Source organism: Taudactylus pleione, unplaced genomic scaffold (genome assembly GCF_031769625.1).
Source record: "Taudactylus pleione unplaced genomic scaffold, aTauple2 ptg000276l, whole genome shotgun sequence".
In the NCBI taxonomy this organism is placed as follows: domain Eukaryota; kingdom Metazoa; phylum Chordata; class Amphibia; order Anura; family Myobatrachidae; genus Taudactylus; species Taudactylus pleione.
In genome coordinates this window covers 10,773,589-10,787,500 of record NW_028284678.1, presented here as the reverse complement: position 1 = coordinate 10,787,500, position 13,912 = coordinate 10,773,589, and positions in this window count along the sequence as shown.

Genomic DNA, 13,912 nt, shown 5'->3' with positions numbered 1-13,912 from the left:
GACAAGTCTGACTGAACTACAAACTACAAACTACAAATGTGAGCGCGCATGAAAGATAATCGTTCATTGTTTGACTCAGAAAGTGAACGATTTTTTCAAACGATTATCGTTAAACGATCTCGTTTAACGATAATCGTTTAAAAAAATCGTTGTGTGTGTATGCACCTTTACTGTTTTTTTTTTAACTTAAATTTGCAAATATTTAAAAAAAACTTTTTACAGGTTGTCATTATGGGGTATTGTGTGCAGAATTTTTAGGACAAAAATAAATTTATTCCATTTAGGAATAAGGCTGTAACATAACAAAATGTGGAAAAAGTGAAGCGTTGTGAATACTTTCTGCATGCACTGCATTCCTATCCACCCATATTCAGGAATACCCCCCTCAGTAGCATAATCTGAAATTAATACATTGTTATTACCTCTACTCAAGAGGCTGGTAGGTAGATGATTACTACTGAAGCGTTTAAAGATTAATTCATCATTATGCACTAACAAGCCGCCCTCTGCTTAATTTTGGGCAGACCATGATATCTTTGTCTCTATTTTAGTACACATTCCTGTATTAGCATAGCTTCTGTAGTTGGGACTTGGCATGTCATGCAGAAGATGGATAATCAATTTGTCCACAAATATGAAGCAGACAATTCTGAGTGTACCATGGTTGCAGGCATTTCGCAATGCTATCCAGTATCTCTCCCACTGCCACAACGTTGCCAACATGTGTAATTTAATTAAAGTTACTGAAAAATCAATCTTGTTGCTATCATTTAGCAAACAGTATTATACACTATGCTTTGTTATAGGAAAATCCTTACATGTAAGACAAACTGTCTGTTTATAAGACTTTCTCTAAAGAAAATAGATATAATTGCCACGTTTCTTGTTTCAAGTGTATTAAAGTAAACAAAGGATTCACGTTACCACGGGCAGTGCTGCTGCGGCAATGCCATTTTGTTTTTCTGTCTCCTAAACCTATTTATTACCATTCCAAAATTCATCTTAAACATAGTCATTTTATAATATACTGTCATATATATATATATATATATATATATATGACAGTATATTACAATATATATATATTATATATATATATATATATACACACACACAACAAGACCATATATAACAAGACCACAATCCATTTTCTATCCAATATATATATATTGCCCCAGCTCACTACAATAAATAAAGAGCTCAACCAATGAATGTCCCTGTTTCCGACTGAGGCCCTCATTCAGTCAGCTGCGAAAATTCGGAATCTCCAAAAATCCGTATTCAATCGCAAACACATTTCACAATGCAATGTAATAGGCGAAAAAGAGTCGCCTATGAATAGGTGTAGAAAACAAGTGCAAAATCGCTATTTTGGGGTGCAAAGGTGGAAAAACAACTCTGCACCCTTGGGACAGCCCCCCAAAGGATAACTGTGTCAAAGAAACCCTAAAAAAAAAGGAACACCCCAAAAAATGACTTTGAAAATGGGGGCAAAAAAGTGCAGTGGGGGTACAAACTTAAAAACCAGTGAAATTAACTTTTGGGGGGGTCTGCAAGTATGGGTGAGGTGTTTTTTTGGATTGCAGGTACTTGCCGCAGGTGCGTTTTTAACGTTTTTTAAAACGTTACTTTAGCGACTTTAAACCATGCTTGCACCCATTTTCAAGTACCCCGAATTTGACAGGACTACTTATTTTATCCCCCAAAAAACTGCTTAATGCTATTCGTCACCACTAGTGCAAAGACGCTAATTAGAAAAAATTGACACACCTTAATAAGTCACCCATTATTTTAGTAATACGTTTTGCTTATTCTTAACACTAGCTAGAAATAAACACTCGGAGGCATATATGGATTTAAAGAGGTCACAGCCGAAAATTTATCTAATTGAATTAGATTTGTAATTGAAAAGATCGGTGGCAGCAAAAGCGGTGCTCCTGGGGCACAGCCAGTTAGAATATCTGACTAAATAAATAAAGACGGCGGATCCCCGCCCTAGCGCAAACTGGCCTGAAATGGGACCATTCCCCTCTAATTGGCACAGCCCTGACCCCTCCCTAGGAAGATGGCTTAGTCCCCCTTTAAGGAGAATGACTAACTTGCCGCTATCAAGAGGAAAATGCCACTTAGGCACTCTTACACCAATAATAGGCTGCCCAGGAGCACTGCTTTCCGCCAAAGCTCGGCCAATCCAGCCGAGCCCTGCCATCCAACTAGAAACCCCCAAAACATTAAAAAAAATAAAATAATAATTTTAATACATTTTTAAGCCTCCAGGAAAATTAAAAGGTCCTTAAAGAACCATTCCAGAATCCAGACCCACACCCGTGAGGTGCACTCCATCTGACCTATAGAAGCTCTCCTCTTCATATCGTAAACGAGGATGCTTAATCACACGCCCCCCATTCTTGGTAACAAACTTGGATACTGCTGCATTGACCTTTCTTCTCACCCTATCCAACGCCACACCCCCTTGAGACCCTCTCCAAAACCGTCTTGGCACTATTTCTGACCACACTAAACCTACGCTTGGCAACCTCTCCACAATTGTCTGCCAATCCCTTCTGATTGCATGAATGAGCTCATTGCCTTTACAAGTACCGAGATCGTTACCTCCTAAATGAGCCACCACCCAATCAGGGGTCCCGAATCTAGCTTCTGCTGACCACAATGCATTTAAAAGGCCGGACCAGCGCATGCCCCTGAATCCTAACCACTGCACCTTGCCGACACCCAAAAAGTTACGGGCCTGAAAGGCCAAAGGATGCTTGCTAGCCCAGTAAATATATGAATGACCTGTGAACCACACCTGACAATTAATCATCCTGGGAGTACCTACAAGAAGGGCTAATCCCGTCAGAATTGGTACCAAATATTAAAACGACCTAGCCAGGAAAAGGAAAACAATAGTTGGGTGACCCATCTTGAGGGGAAAAAACAGAAAACCTCTGTGAGGGTAAAACTGAAACCCCCCCAAGCTCTATAGCGGTAGTAGGCATAAGGCCTCTGGGTTTCCCAACAAACTCGCCAGGTGCGCGGTTAATCATGCAGCTTATCCCCCCGCAAATAGATTTTATACGCAGCAGATTTCCATCGACCCAATTGTGTCAAAGAATCTACGGAAGCACCTGCAGCTGCCGCGCACGTCGCTGCCCCAATTCTAAACGAGTGCGTTCCAAACTGATCTAAAGGCAAGTCTAGAGCAATCAAACAATTTTGAAAAACTTTTGCAAATTGAAATATAGACAGTGGGGTACGGTCATCGTGGATTAGCCATTGCGCGTTGCCGGAAGGGCGTATGCCGCCAAAGCGTTCAGCCCAACTAACTGGATTTAGAGTGGGGTCCGTGTGCACTGGAATGGAAACCCATTTCCCCTTAGCTAACTGATCGGTCTTAGATGTGTGAATGCGGCATAAAATAAGGTCCTTTTTAACCACAACATTGCTAAAAAGCAAACCTGACGATGTAGAGGTCTTGTCAATCGCCACTAATTCCCCAACTCTGAATGCACCGAAATAGGCTAACGAAAACAATAAACTAAAAAGCACAGCTTCATATTGGCTTGATACAACTCCTGAGACTGCTATTATGAGATCCCGTAAAAGAGCGGGGTTGATAGGACGCCTTGCGTCACCTTAAACCATTTGCTCCTTCGCCCAACCCCTCATCACTTTTGTTAACAAGAATGTTTTTGTGGGGTCCGCCCCACCATGCAACTTTGAGAATTAAGCAATGCCGGACAGAGCAGTCGACATGGCAGCTTTGGAGCTCCCCTGTTCGTGCCAATTCCAAACGAAATGTAATATGCAATCCTGAATTGGCTTACCTCCCTCTCTCTCGGATGCTAGAAAGCCCTGCCAATCTTTCCAAGCCACCAAATAAGTGTTTAGCGTGCTCAGGGCCAATGACATCAACGCAAGTCTTTCGACGCCGGTTCGACAATCTGCCAGACATGCAAAGGGCATGATAAACCAAACTCACTAGTGCACGGGGCAAGGGCCCTAAATCTATCCCATTGAAAACGAGACAAAGCATCGGCAATATTGTTTTCCACACCCGGAACATGGCGAGCTCGGAACTCAATATTCTTGCACAAACATAAAAGGGTTAAATGTCTCAAAAAATGCAAAACCGGAAGACATTGTGACCTCTGATTATTGATGGCGTGCACCACCCCTAAACTGTTGCACCAAAAAATAATGGCCCTCTTTCAGAGCGTCCGGCTCTGAATCAGGGCGTTTTTTTTTTTTTTGGAGCGGCCTCCTGGCTGCTCGCATAGCTGTGGGTGACCATCCACAGCTATTGCAAGCGGCCAGGTTGATGGTCGTGAAGGTCAAGACCATCGCGACCATCGGGCTTGCAACGAGACCCTTGTGGTAGGGTCTCGTGGCCGTAAACCCCAGAGAGCTTCTGGCAGGCGTTCGCTTGGGAACACCTCTGTTTGTGAAGCCACACCCCGGCCACGTTAGCCGGGTATCACGCATGCGCACGACGGAGCCGGCCCCATCGTGCGCATGCCCAGTGGGCAAACATCGACCCAGTTGCGAGCGCTCAGCGCTTGCGACCGGGTCTGAATCAGGCCCAATGCTCCTATTCATAAGCTTCTAGGACCAAAGTTCAATGGAGACCACGTTTGGAAAGAGCTCTAGAAGCAGCATGCTTGCAGTTAAACCGTGCGTAATCCACGATCGGGCCAGGATTCCGGACACCAATCGCCTTCTAAGAATGTTCCAAAACCGAACTTACTCGACGCATCGGTAAATAACTGGAGATCGCAGTTGTCCATCGCTGCCGGAAGCCATATACGCAGGCCGTTAATCTCCCGCAAGAACATGAGCCATACGCGAAGGTCCTCTCGCATGTCCTGCGATATGCGAACCAGGTAGTGAGATTTTGAACGTTCTAAACGACGACAAATACCCGGCCGTTAGGTATCACCCTGCAAGCAAAATTCAAAAGACCGAGAAGAGATTGCAATTGTTTTAGCAAAACCTTTTTTGCCAAAACAAAAGCTTCCAAAAGCTCCCTTAACTTCCTAACCTTCTCTAATGGCAACCTGCAGAGGCCCAGCACAGTATTGATCTCAATCCCGAGATAGGATAAACGAGTGGTCGGGCCCTCCGTTTTATTCCACGGAACCCCGAGTACGATAAACAACGCCTGCAATGAAAAAAGTAAATCCCCGCAAACTGAACTTCCTTCTGGACCCACCAACAAATAAATCTTCCAAGTAATGTGCTATGCCTCCTTGACCCGTACCCGCTTGAACGCACCATTGCAGAAAAGAACTAAAACGGTCGAAAAATGCAAAGGAGATGAAACAGCCCATTGGGAGACATTTGTCGATGTAGTACTGTCCCGCAAGCTTAAATCCAATATATTTAAAGGACTCGGGGTGAAGGGGCAATAGCCTGAAGGCAGATTCAATATCCACCTTGGCCAAGAGCGCCCTTTTCCCGAAACTTTGTACTATTTCGAGGGCTTGCTCAAATGACTGGTACCTCACTCTGCAATCCTACGGATCAATAGCGTCGTTGACTGGCGCCCCTTCTGGGTAAGAAAGGTGCTGAATTAAACAAAACTTGCCCTGGTTTTTTTTGGGAACCACCCCCAATGGTGAGATGCACAGATCCTGCATGGGGGGAGAGGAAAAGGGTCCGCACATGCGGCCCAACTGTACTTCCGCATCTACCTTGCGCGAGGCCACGTCTGGATTATCCCTCACGGACCATAAGTTCAGTTTGGAAACTACATGGATATCCCTATTTAAAGGAAGGCGAAAACCATTGCTAAAACCGTCGAGCAGAAATGCCGCTTGCACCTTGAGGGGATAGCGGCCTAACCACTTCTCCAACTCTGCTAACTTGATAGGTGATGCCGCCTTACTTAGAACCGCTTCGTTGTTCTCCACGGTATCCGCCCCGACCTGCACCTGTATTGCCACTGCGGAAGCATTCCTTGGCCAGATGACCGCTACCGCACAACATGCAGACGTGCCGGTATCTGCAACCTGTACCTCTGCTGCACTGGGCATTATTGAAGGCGTAACATTTTCCCCGCCTGACCCCTGCTGGGGCAGACCGCCTGGGAAGCGGCAGTTTCCTGGCCATACCCGCATCCATGGGCACTTTGGATTGGTGGGTGACTTCCAGCCAGACTTCAACATCTTTGAAGCCAAATTGGAAAACAGCCTGACCCTCTTGTTTCTTTCTTAAGGTTTTGTCATATTGACGCCACGCGTTCCCTTTAGTGGAGTTACTCATATTATGGACTAACTGCATGTACTTCAAGAGATTCATGTACTCGCCATGAAAACATACATGCCGGTCAACCAATTATTATATGACCTCCTAGCCTCTTCTGCAACGACCCCTGCGGACTTCGCCCAATCAAGCGCCTTTTTATCGCCTGCAGTAATGGCGAACATGTCAACAAATTTGCCTCTCTTAATTTGCTCCCGTACTTTTGACCGCAGGCCCCTAAGAATAGCAATGTTCGCACAATGACCCATGTCCCCAGCTGCGTCTGGTACCTTAGAGGCGGACACCACCTTAGCTTGCTTTGGGCTACCCTTTTTCCCTTTAAGCTTCAGCGTAAAGTATTTAATCAATTTATGCGGCTTGCCGGAGGAGCTGTATGAACTGCTGGAAGAGTCAGAAGACGTGGAAGGGGCGCTGTGCTGTGAAACAGCATGCTCACCAAGTCCTGCAGAAGAAGGTCCCGCCACCACAGATTGTCCAGATAGTTCCTGTCCCTCGCTGTGCGGTGCGTCCACCACAGCTTGAATCGACGAATCATCCGTGCCGTCTGTGATCGGATCAACTTGTGAAGACATGGAAATCACATGGACTAGATCCTGTGTGCTCAAACGACAGGGTGAGAAGGTGTAGGTGGTGTGGCCACTGCGTGTTGAGCGGAAGGTGGGGGGGTGGGGGGCCTGGGAAGCGGCCGGGGTGGGGGCGGGTGCTGGACCAGGTGGCAGGGGTGGGGCCATTGTGGGCATGCCAGCGGGGAGGTGGGAACTGTAGGGGTGCTGCTGGTGAGGTTGGAGGAAATCCGCAGCCCCCCATGCTAGGGGGTTGTGTGCGGGAAAACCGGGGGTTACCACGTATTGCAGGGGGGCTTGCTGAAACACAGTGGGAGCGCAGACGTAAGGAGGGGCCATTACAGACAAGCTATAATGCTGCCCGGCGCCAGTAAAACAAGGGGACCATCCTGGATGCATAAAAGGGGGGGGGGGGTTCTGGAGCACCTGTGCATGAAGGCTGGCTGGCTTCAATGTGTTCAGATGGGACAACGCTGGGGAGGGAATGGCTGGATATGTAAGCACCATGGGGGTACTGGGTGCCCTGGGTGGGATAGAAATTGCAGGGGAAGTTGAGCCCCCATTGCTGAAAAGAATGGGGGAATCCCTTGGCCTTGAATGGCATCCCCCTGTTCCTAAAACCGAGGGGGCGGGGGGGGGGCTGCTGAGGGTGAGTATTTGGGCACCAAGCGGCTGTGGGTGAAGTAAAATGGCCGCCGGGGCCTGGTGGGAGGGGCTGGGCGCTGTTTCTGGGCCATGCTGTGAGGATAGGGGGCACGGGGGATTGAGCGCTGGCACGGGTGCAGCAGGCGTGGCATCGTGGCTAACTGTGTGACGCAAGCCGCGCCTGGATGAAGCTAGGGTCGCCGATGTGAGCGGCCTGGAGGCTTCAATTAGGCAGTGGGGGGGGGCTGATTGTCAGGGAGGGGGCATGGCAGGAGTCTTGCAGCGCTGGGTGGTGAATGAGGGGAATGGCAGGGGGATTGGAGCGCTGGAGGTGAATGAGGGAGATAAAGATAGGTGGAGGGAGACAGAAGAAGTGAGATAAATAGGATGCAATTGAATTAAGAGGAATAAGAAAACAAAGGGGGTGCAGAAATTTCAATATTGTAAAACGTGTGATACTTGGCCAGATTACAAAAACTGCCAAGAGGAAGATGGCTCCTCTACCGTGGCTATTTATGGGACTTAGTAGAGGCCTTGCCTCCTGCTGGGCTACAATAGGTTATAATTTTGATTGACACTCTCTACCTACACCTTCTTAAAACCTTAACCCCTTAACTGAAGAAACCAGCAAAACTCCTAACAAAACAGGGATGCTTATTTTTCCTCAAACTTAAGTATTCGGAGTCTTGTACCCCAAATAGCTTTATTAGGGCTATTCAGGGGCATGTACATTGATCCCTAATGTTAGTGCATCTTCTAGGGGGTGTCTGGCTGATTTCCCCAATACTGACAGTAGTTTTCGCCTTTGCATTTGCCAGGTTGCGTTTTCGCGTGTTTTGGAAAAGAATACGGCGAATAATCGTGAGCCTCCCGTGAAAACCGGGAGGGTAGGCATGTATGCCAATAAGGTGGTGGATCAGATGCAATGGGAAATGTTAAATCATCCTGATGTCACCGGGAACTTACGTCAGGATGCAATGTCATTCCAGATGGGTACTGATCCGTCTCTTTCCTGTATCTTTGACTAATGGTAAAGATCGATTGCCAGCTGGAATGTCAGCTATAGTTAAAGCACTATTACCACCCCTGTCCCCATATCTTCAGTGTTACCACCCCTGTCCCTGTATCTTCAGTGTTACCACCCCTGTCCCTGTATCTTCAGTGTTACCACCCCTGTCCCCGTATCTTCAGTGTTACCTCCCCTGTCCCAGTATCTTCAGTGTTACCACCCCTGTCCCTGTATCTTCAGTGTTACCGCCCCTGTCCCTGTATCTTCAGTGTTACCGCCCCTGTCCCTGTATCTTCAGAGTTACCTTCTCTGTCCCTGTATCTTCAGTGTTACCTCCCCTGTCCCCGCATCTTCAGTGTTACCACCCCTGTCCCTGTATCTTCAGTGTAACCACCCCTGTGCCTGTATCTTCAGTGTTACCATCCCTGTCCCTGTATCTTCAGTGTTACCTCCCCTGTCCCTGTATCATCAGTGTTACCGCCCCTGTCCCTGTATCTTCAGTGTTACCTCCCCTGTCCCTGTATCTTCAGTGTTACCGCCCCTGTCCCTGTATCTTCAGTGTTAGCTCCCCTGTCCCTGAATCTTCAGTGTTATCTTCTCTGTCCCTGTATCTTCAGTGTTACCTCCCCTGTCCCTGTATCTTCAGTGTTACCACCCCTGCCCCTGCATCTTCAGTGTTACCGCCCCTGTCCCTGCATCTTCAGTGTTACCTACTCTGTCCCTGTATCTTCAGTGTTACCTCCCCGTCCCTGTATGTTCAGTGTTACCTCCCCTGTCCCTGCATCTTCAGTTTTACCTCCCCTGTCCCTGTATCTTCAGTGTTACCACCCCTGTCCCTGTATCTTCAGTGTTACCACCCCTGTCCCTGTATCTTCAGTGTTACACCTGTATCTCCCTGATTCTTAAGTGTTACCACCCCTGTCCCTGTATCTTCAGTGTTACCTCCCCTGTCCCTGCATCTTCAGTGTTAGCTCCCCTGTCCCTGTATCTTCAGTGTTACCACCCCTGTCCCTGTATCTTCAGTGTTACCGCCCCTGTCCATGTTCTTCAGTGTTACCGCCCCTGTCCCTGCATCTTCAGTGTTACCGCCCCTGTCCATGTATCTTCAGTGTTACCGCCCCTGTCCCTGCATCTTCAGTGTTACCTACTCTGTCCCTGAATCTTCAGTGTTACCACCCCTGTCCCTGTATCTGCAGTGTTACCACCCCTGTCCCTGTATCTTCAGTGTTAGCTCCCCTGTCCCTGTATCTTCAGTGTTACCACCCCTGTACCTGTATCTTCAGTGTTACCACCCCTGTCCCTGTATCTTCAGTGTTACACCTGTATCTCCCTGATTCTTAAGTGTTACCACCCCTGTCCCTGTATCTTCAGTGTTACCTCCCCTGTCCCTGCATCTTCAGTGTTAGCTCCCCTGTCCCTGTATCTTCAGTGTTACCACCCCTGTCCCTGTATCTTCAGTGTTACCACCCCTGTCCCTGTATCTTCAGTGTTACACCTGTATCTCCCTGATTCTTAAGTGTTACCACCCCTGTCCATGTATCTTCAGTGTTACCTCCCCTGTCCCTGCATCTTCAGTGTTAGCTCCCCTGTCCCTGTATCTTCAGTGTTACCACCCCTGTCCCTGTATCTTCAGTGTTACCGCCCCTGTCCCTGCATCTTCAGTGTTACCATCCCTGTCCCTGCATCTTCAGTGTTACCGTCCCTGTCCATGTATATTCAGTGTTACCTCCCCTGTCCCTGCATCTTCAGTGTTACCACCCCTGTCCCTGTATCTGCAGTGTTACCACCCCTGTCCCTGTATCTTCAGTGTTACCACCCCTGTCCCTGTATCTTCAGTGTTACCACCCCTGTCCCTGTATCTTCAGTGTTACACCTGTATCTCCCTGATTCTTAAGTGTTACCGCCCCTGTCCCTGTATCTTCAGTGTTACCTCCCCTGTCCCTGTATCTTCAGTGTTACCTCCCCTGTCCCTGCATCTTCAGTGTTAGCTCCCCTGTCCCTGTATCTTCAGTGTTACTACCCCTGTCCCTGTATCTTCAGTGTTACCTCCCCTGTCCCTGTATCCTCAGTGTTACCATCCCTGTCCCCGTATCTTCAGAGTTAGCTCACCTGTCCCCGTATCTTCAGTGTTACCACCTCTGTCCCCGTATCTTCAGTGTTACCACCCCTGTCCCTGTATCTTCAGTGTTACCTCCCCTGTCCCTGTATCTTCAGTGTTACCACCCCTGTCCCCGTATCTTCAGTGTTACCTCCCCTGTCCCCGTATCTTCAGTGTTACCACCCCTGTCCCCGTATCCTCAGTGTTACCTCCCCTGTCCCAGCATCTTCAGTGTTACCACCCCTGTCCCTGTATCTTCAGTGTATCCTCCCCTGTCCCTGTATCTTCAGTGTTACACCTGTATCTCCCTGTATCTTCAGTGTTACCACCCCTGTCCCTGTATCTTCAGTGTTACCACCCCTGTCCCTGTATCTTCAGTGTTACCTCCCCTGTCCCTGCATCTTCAGTGTTACCTTCCCTGTCCCTGTATCCTCAGTGTTACCTCCCCTGTCCCTGAATCTTCAGTGTTACCGTCCCTGTCCATGTATATTCAGTGTTACCTCCCCTGTCCCTGCATCTTCAGTGTTACCACCCCTGTCCCTGTATCTGCAGTGTTACCACCCCTGTCCCTGTATCTTCAGTGTTTGCTCCCCTGTCCCTGTATCTTCAGTGTTACCACCCCTGTCCCTGTATCTTCAGTGTTACACCTGTATCTCCCTGATTCTTAAGTGTTACCACCCCTGTCCCTGTATCTGCAGTGCTACCACCCCTGTCCCTGTATCTTCAGTGTTACCACCCCGTCCCTGTATCTTCAGTGTTACACCTGTATCTCCCTGATTCTTAAGTGTTACCGCCCCTGTCCCTGTATCTTCAGTGTTACCTCCCCTGTCCCTGTATCTTCAGTGTTACCTCCCCTGTCCCCGCATCTTCAGTGTTAGCTCCCCTGTACCCGTATCTTCAGTGTTACCACCCCTGTCCCCGTATCTTCAGTGTTACCACCCCTGTCCCCGTATCTTCAGTGTTACCATCCCTGTCCCCGTATCTTCAGTGTTACCATCCCTGTCCCCGTATCTTCAGTGTTACCATCCCTGTCCCCGTATCTTCAGTGTTACCATCCCTGTCCCCGTATCTTCAGTGTTACCACCTCTGTCCCCGTATCTTCAGTGTTACCGCCTCTGTCCCCGTATCTTCAGTGTTACCGCCTCTGTCCCCGTATCTTCAGTGTTACCGCCTCTGTCCCCGTATCTTCAGTGTTACCTCCCCTGTCCCCGTATCTTCAGTGTTACCTCCCCTGTCCCCGTATCTTCAGTGTTTCCACCCCTGTCCCTGTATCTTCAGTGTAACCTCCCCTGTCCCTGTATCTTCTGTGTTACACCTGTATCTCCCTGATTCTTAAGTGTTACCACCCCTGTCCCTGTATCTTCAGTGTTACCTCCCCTGTCCCTGCATCTTCAGTGTTATCACCCCTGGCCCTGCATCTTCAGTGTTACCACCGCTGTCCCTGTATCTTCAGTGTAACCTCCCCTGTCCCTGTATCTTCAGTGTTACACCTGTATCTCCCTGTATCTTCAGTGTTACCTCCCCTGTCCCTGTATCTTCAGTGTTACCACCCCTGTCCCTGTATCTTCAGTGTTACCTTCCCTGTCCCTGCATCTTCAGTGTTACCATCCCTGTCCCTGTATCCTCAGTGTTACTTCCCCTGTCCCTGTATCTTCAGTATTACCACCCCTGTCCCTGTATCTTCAGTGTTACCTCCCCTGTCCCTGTATCTTCAGTGTAACCTCCCCTGTCCCTGTATCTTCAGTGTTACACCTGTATCTCCCTGATTCTTAAGTGTTACCACCCCTGTCCCTGCATCTTCAGTGTTAGCTCCCCTGTCCCTGTATCTTCAGTGTTACCACCCCTGTCCCTGTATCTTCAGTGTTAGCGCCCCTGTCCATGTTCTTCAGTGTTACCGCCCCTGTCCCTGCATCTTCAGTGTTACCGCTAGTGATGAGCGGTTCGGATTCTGAGGAATCCGAACCTCTCCGAACAGGTGGAATCCGAGTCCACCCGAACGCAAGTTCGGGTGTTCCCGCCTGACTCGGATTCCACCTCGAGGCCGAACGTCACCCGTCCGGCGTCGGATTCTCGTGAGAGCCGAGTGACGTTCGGCCTCAATAAAAAGGCGCGGCGCCCGGCAGTCGGCGCCATTTCTCGCGTGACGCGTAGTTAGGTAGTTAGCTAGTGCGCTGTCTGTTCTAGTGTTAGATAGATTAGAGTAGGCAGTGCTCTGTGACTTTACTGGGCATAAGCCCTTGTGTGTGCTCCGTGACTGGGCATAATAAGCCCACTGTGTGTATGTGTACTCTACTACTCACTGTATTATACAAGCTCCATGACAACTGACAGGGCATAGCCCACTGAGTGTATTATACAAGCTCCGTGACAGGGCATAGCCCACTGAGTATTATACAAGCTCCTTGACAGGGCATAGCCCACTGTGTCTATTATACAAGCTCTGTGACAGGGCATAGCCCACTGTGTCTATTATACAAGCTCCGTGACAGGGCATAAGCCCACTGAGTGTATTATACAAGCTCCGTGACAGGGCATAAGCCCACTGAGTATTATACAAGCTCCGTGACAGGGCATAGCCCACTCAGTGTATTATACAAGCTCCGTGACAGGGCATAGCCCACTGAGTATTATACAAGCTTCTTGACAGGGCATAGCCCACTGTGTCTATTATACAAGCTCTGTGACAGGGCATAGCCCACTGTGTCTATTATACAAGCTCCGTGACAGGGCATAGCCCACTGAGTGTATTATACAAGCTCCGTGACAGGGCATATGCCCACTGAGTATTATACAAGCTCCGTGACAGGGCATAGCCCACTGAGTGTATTATACAAGCTCCGTGACAGGGCATAGCCCACTGTGTCTATTATACAAGCTCCGTGACAGGGCATAGCCCACTGTGTCTATTATACAAGCTCCGTGACAGGGCATAGCCCACTGGGTCTATTATACAAGCTCCGTGACAGGGCATAGCCCACTGAGTGTATTATACAAGCTCCGTGACAGGGCATAGCCCACTGTGTCTATTATACAAGCTCCGTGACAGGGCATAGCCCACTGAGTGTATTATACAAGCTCCGTGACAGGGCATAGCCCACTGTGTCTATTATACAAGCTCCGTGACAGGGCATAAACCCACTGAGTATTATACAAGCTCCGTGACAGGGCATAGCCTACTGTGTCTATTATACAAGCTCCGTGACAGGGCATAGCCCACTGAGTGTATTATACAAGCTCCGTGACAGGGCATAGCCCACTGTGTCTATTATACAAGCTCCGTGACAGGGCATAAGCCCACTGAGTATTATACAAGCTCCGTGACAGGGCATAGCC